The 6,000-nt window shown below is 55.2% G+C and overlaps 1 long non-coding RNA gene across 1 annotated transcript in view; it reads right to left on the minus strand.

Annotated features, from left to right (window-relative positions):
* Positions 1-1,387, minus strand: part of LOC144825265 (uncharacterized) — a 149,372-nt gene extending 147,985 nt beyond the window's left edge. The window contains exon 1 of the long non-coding RNA XR_013609366.1: positions 1,253-1,387. This is a non-coding gene — a long non-coding RNA (uncharacterized LOC144825265). The remainder of the gene's footprint in view (positions 1-1,252) is intronic.
* Positions 1,388-6,000: the final 4,613 nt, after the last annotated feature.

The raw sequence follows: 6,000 nt of genomic DNA on the forward strand, positions 1-6,000 counted from the left end.
CAATATTAACACAGGAACTCTGTTCAGCCACATAAACATGTTATACAAATAGTTGCATAAACAATATATATACATACAAACAGCAGGGCTGGGTGTGGGGAGTAGCCATTATTTCAACAAGTCCACCCTCTTGTTCTCTCCATCTAGGCAATACATTACACATCACTCCTAACAGATCTGAAGATATCTTTTCTTCTCATCAAGTGTGAACGTTATAAGCGGCCGTACTTAAACAAAACCACTGCCCATTCTTTCTACATAGACCCAGTTATTTTTATTGGAAATCAAAATCCGAGAAGAGCCAATTGAATTATGCGGACTGTTTCCGCTGTATTTACTGCACAAGTATACATTTGCTGCATTTCCCACATAATCCATTATCTACTGCTTAATCTGCAGATGTTAACAAAAAAATCGTTTCTAGCGTAAACACTAAAAGGTGTGGTGACTTCAGCCGCCAGTTCGAGGGCCCTTTGGAGAGTTTGACGGGTGCCTCGTGTTTGCTGTATTTGGGTGTTAAACTAGGACCAACGAGATGAAACCTTTGCCCAGACAGTTGTAACGTGTCTAAATGACAAACGAGTGAAGTATTCCTATCACAAGATGTGCTGTATTACGCGGCATAGCGTTGCCTTTTCTTGCTGTACATTTTAGTCAACCCAACCGCATAAGTTGGTTCAGCCCTACCGCACAATTCGAGTGACCTTAATATTAGAAGGGCACGTGGGTAATACCAATGCCTGTTACGTTTGCACTGTTGCAATACATGTTTGCATCTTAATTACGTGTCACATTTGTTCAAACAAGATGCCGTATTGGGTCACATGTATTTGTTCTGATTTTTACATTTAATGTTATAGATTTTCTCGTGCGTATACACCCACACACAGTATTATCTATGGACTGAGTAATGTGCAGGTTTCGCACATACCCTTTGTAGAGTCTTTTCACACGGCCTGGGCGCGCGCTCCTCCTCTTGTTTGTTAGCGCCTCGACACACCGAGCTAGGCAGAGCGCGCTGGCAATGCCCACGGGAATCCATGCCATTGGTTCCTGTGAGGTGGGAGCGCGCTGCGTCTCACAGAGTCTCATTGAAGCCTCCCCTCCCACACTCTCTCAAGTCAATCACACTTAAACAGCTCCCTGCGCACCCCCACCACACACAGGCACTTTATTATTTCTTAAACTGGAGTTCTAAAGATGGCGCTAGCCTTTGCTTTTAGAAAGGTGCGCGTGGGTGCGCGGTGCTTACCTCCAGTGTCCTGTCTCTGGGGGTTGGCAGCTGTCCCCGGGGCGCCTCCAGTCACTTCAAGGATGCTCTTTTCGGGGCCAGGCCCCCCTTCTTTTCTTCCAGTTGCGTCTTCATCTTACCAGCTTGGCGGGCGCGGGGCTCTGAGGGGCGCTGGGGCTGTCTCCAGAGCAGAAAAGGGCCCGCGCTGCGAGGCCGGCCGGGAAGATGTCACTTCACTGGCAGAAGCCTATGAGAGCTGGCACTGGGGCCAGGGCTGCCCACGTAGGCTCCTACGTCACCTATAAATGCCTCTGCTGGCCTGCCAGCCTCCGGCTCTGAGGCCCGGCGCTCGCTGCCCCAGCCCAGTCTGCGCGGCCCGGCTGCTGTCGAGTACAAACACATGCGAGGGTGCTCCTTTGGGGGTACAGCAGGGCTGGAGAGGGCCACCTCTGCCCCCTGCCCCACCGCAGCCCCCGTGACCCATGCGCGCAGCAGAAAGGAAGTCCCTCTCCCAGAGCCACAGACACGAGTGGCAGTGGGTGACTGACCCTTCCCGAGCCCCCCAGCCCCCCACCGCAGCCCGTCCGGCCAGTACCAGCCGCAGACGAAAGGCCCCTGCGCCCCCTGCCCCGTCGCAGCCTCCGAGACCTGAACCAGCAGTAGAAGTGGCCCTGTGCCCCATGTCCTGTGAGTCGCAGGCACCAGCCCTCTGCACCCTGCACACTCACTACAGCCACTGAGACTCGTGAAAGTGGCAGGCACCAGCCCTCTGCACACTCAGTGCAGCCTCTGAGGACCTGTACAGTCGCAGGCACCAGCTATCTGCACCCTGCACACTCACTGCAGCCACTGAGGACCTGTACAGTCGCAGGCACCAGCCCTCTGCACACTCACTGCAGCCTCTGAGGACCAGTACAGTGGCAGCCAGCAGCCCTCTGCACACTCACTGCAGCCACTGAGGACCAGTACAGTGGCAGGCACCAGCCCTCTGCACACTCACTGCAGCCTCTGAGGACCAGTACAGTGGCAGCCACCAGCCCTCTGCACACTCACTGCAGCCACTGAGGACCAGTACAGTGGCAGGCACCAGCCCTCTGCACACTCAGTGCAGCCTCTGAGGACCCGTACAGTGGCAGGCACCAGCCGTCTGCACACTCACTGCAGCCTCTGAGGACCAGTACAGTGGCAGGCACCAACCCTCTGCACACTCACTGCAGCCTCTGAGGACCAGTACAGTGGCAGGCACCAGCCCTCTGCACACTCACTTCAGCCTCTGAGGACCAGTACAGTGGCAGGCACCAGCCCTCTGCACATTCACTTCAGCCTCTAAGAACCCGTACAGTGGCAGGCACCAGCCCTGCACACTCATTGCAGCCTCTGAGGACCTGTACAGTGGCAGGCACCAGCCCTCTGCACCCTGCACACTCACTGCTGCCTCTGAGGACCAGTACAGTGGCAGGCACCAGCCCTCTGCACCCTGCACACTCACTGCAATCACTGAGGACAAGTACAGTAGCAGACAACAGCCCCACGCGCCTCTCACTGCAGCCACTGAGGACCCATACAGTGGCAGGCACCAGCCCTCTGCACACACACTGCAGCCTCTGAGGACCAGTACAGTGGCAGGCACCAACCCTCTGCACCCTGCACACTCACTGCTGCCTCTGAGGACCAGTACAGTGGCAGGCACCAGCCCTCTGCACCCTGCACACTCACTGCAATCACTGAGGACAAGTACAGTAGCAGACAACAGCCCCACGCGCCTCTCACTGCAGCCACTGAGGACCCGTACAGTGGCAGGCACCAGCCCTCTGCACACTCACTGCAGCCTCTGAGGACCAGTACAGTGGCAGGCACCAGCCCTCTGCACACTCACTGCAGCCTCTGAGGACCAGTACAGTGGCAGACACCAGCCCTCTGCACACTCACTGCAGCCTCTGAGGACCAGTACAGTGGCAGGCACCAGCCCTCTGCACACTCACTGCAGCCTCTGAGGACCAGTACAGTGGCAGCCACCAGCCCTCTGCACACTCATTGCAGCCTCTGAGGACCCGTACAGTGGCAGGCACCAGCCCTCTGCACACTGCACACTCACTGCAGCCTTTGAGGACCAGTACAGTGGCAGGCACCAACCCTCTGCACCCTGCACACTCACTGCTGCCTCTGAGGACCAGTACAGTGGCAGGCACCAGCCCTCTGCACCCTGCACACTCACTGCAATCACTGAGGACAAGTACAGTAGCAGACAACAGCCCCACGCGCCTCTCACTGCAGCCACTGAGGACCCGTACAGTGGCAGGCACCAGCCCTCTGCACACACACTGCAGCCTCTGAGGACCAGTACAGTGGTAGGCACCAGCCCTCTGCCCACTCACTGCTGCCTCTGAGGACCCGTACAGTGGCAGGCACCAGCCCTCTTCACCCTGCACACTCACTGCAGCCTCTGACACTCGAGACAGTGGCAGGCACCAGCCCTCTGCACACTCACTGCAGCCACTGAGACTCGAGACAGTGGCACACAGCAGCCCCTTTTGTGCCCTTCACCCTCGCCACAGCCTCTGAGCTCCATGCTAGCCACGCCAACGACGCCACTGCGCACTCCCGGCCGGCGGAGCCTCTCAGGCCCGTGCCAGTCATAAACAAGCCCCCGCCGCTCCCCGCCTCTCACCACAACTTCTTCCACCAGTGCCAGTCGCAGCCGGGCTCTCCTCGCCCTCACGCTCACCGCAGCTCTGGAGCACCGACCGGGCCAGCCAGAGCCGCTGACACGACCCCACCGCACCCGAGACCCCCGCAGTCTCCAGGCGCACGCCCCTGCCCTAGACTGTCCTCGGTCGCGACAATAATACGTTTTGTGTTCCAAATATTATAGTGGTGTCACTCCTCTGCCGCTGAAGGAGCTTCTCACCGTGAGGAAGTTTGCAGTCTCGTTGCTGGTCTGACCGCGGCCGCCGCGGCTGCCCCTGGATGTACACACTGGAGCTCTCGCCGCGCGGGTCTGTCGGCCCCGCACTCTCGCAGCCCCCGCTCCAGAGAGGGCTGGTCCAGACCCTAGGTTATACAGGGGGGGCTGCGGCCACGCCGTGTGACGGCCGAGGAGTTAATACCCAAGCAATGTTCTGCAAGTATCGAGGGTCAGCGGCAAAACGTCTAACGCCGTCTGCCCCGTTGAAGATGTCGGCTGTATAATGTGAGCGAGAGTGTCCCACGCACATTAGGATCACACATGACATATAGCTCTTTTGTAACCACTTTATAATTTAGTTTTGCAATCTGTTTTTTTATTTGCATTTTACGCGCACTGGTCGAACCATCCCCCTAACCTCCTCGGGAAGCTGCTGTGCCTGTCCTGGCAGGCCAGGGTCACCCACCTCTGCTCACCACCGCCTCACGCCCGGGCACTTCTCGCTGATCCGGGGCTATCCCTGCCAGGGAAGCCTCTTGCGTGTATGGGGCCACGGACGCATGTTTACCCTGCGGCCACATCCGTGTAGAGTCGGAGCCAGTGCTCCCCGACCCAGTGAAAAATGACAAAGTACGAATACAAAGCTATTTTCCCGGTTCGTAATGAAAGTCCCAGTTTGAAATGTCATTTGTGGGTGCGTCCGGCGTTTTAGGGGGGATTTTGAAGCGATTTCTTGCGTCATTTACACAGAAGCACAACCCATTACGGCAGATGCTGAACAGAAAGATATTTATGGAGTAATCTGTACATATCAGTGCACCCTAAGGACTGATTGCACATGTTCATTAAAAAGTGATACCAGTACCTTTGTGAATATTTCAAAATTGTACACTGTTAAAATACAGTAAGTATGTGCATTTGTTTGTTAGGCTGTCTTTCTTCTGCTTTTTCAGTCTCTCGTTAATATTGAGGTCTTACTTCTAGTTCTTTCCCCTGTTTTTATTTTTGCAAGCCTTTTTGTTTCTTTCTGTAATTATCCCTTAATTGTTCTTGTTATGGGAAATCGCGGTTCTATTATTCCAGTAGATTAATTTGTCTTTCTTCCTCATTTTTTTCTTTAAACCTGGCCACCTCGATGTGCTCTGTTTTCGCTTATTTTTTTCTACTCTCTGTGCGTCATATATTATTTTTTTCTTTTTGGATTCTCTTCATTTTATCTCCCGTTGCTCCTATTTTTTTTCCTTCTGTCCAGTCCAGCCTTTCTTTTTTCCTTGCTTTATTTTTGCACTTCGGGTTATCCTATTTCTCTACCCATCACTTCAGAGCAGCGTCGCTTAAGGAGAGTGCCTTTCCTAGACCCATATGAAGGCCGCTGGATCCAGTTAGCACAGCTGTGCACGCGGACCTGCAATCCTGCACTCTGACAGCACTTGTAAAAAACTGAAGGAATCCGCGAAGGCCACGCAGGGCGACCTCTTTAATGATCGTCTGGTGACAGAGGTCAGGCACATAAAGTGGGGAGCGCGCAGGGACCCTTGACCTCTGACCCTGCGGTATTGTCAGGGGAAGGACGACAATGTGTGCCCTCTCTCCCTAATAAGGCCCGGTCCGGGGGGTTAAGTAAAGCGCTCGTGTCCTCTTTGTCAGGATTGTTTATCACATGCGTGTTGGAAGCATCCTCCCCGTGTACCTCATAAAATGGATTATGTGGCTGGCCGCTGCGGCGTCCCCTCGGACGGCTGCCCACTGCCCCGAAGCAGGCGCACTGAAGCCCCTCTCTGCGGGCAGAGGGCAGAGGGTGGGCGACGCTTTAACCTCGACGCCCAGGCTCGTGGCCTGTGGGCGTCCTAATGTGTATATAGAG

The sequence above is a fragment of the Lissotriton helveticus genome, chromosome 3_1 (assembly GCF_964261635.1).
Source record: "Lissotriton helveticus chromosome 3_1, aLisHel1.1, whole genome shotgun sequence".
In the NCBI taxonomy this organism is placed as follows: Eukaryota; Metazoa; Chordata; class Amphibia; order Caudata; family Salamandridae; genus Lissotriton; species Lissotriton helveticus.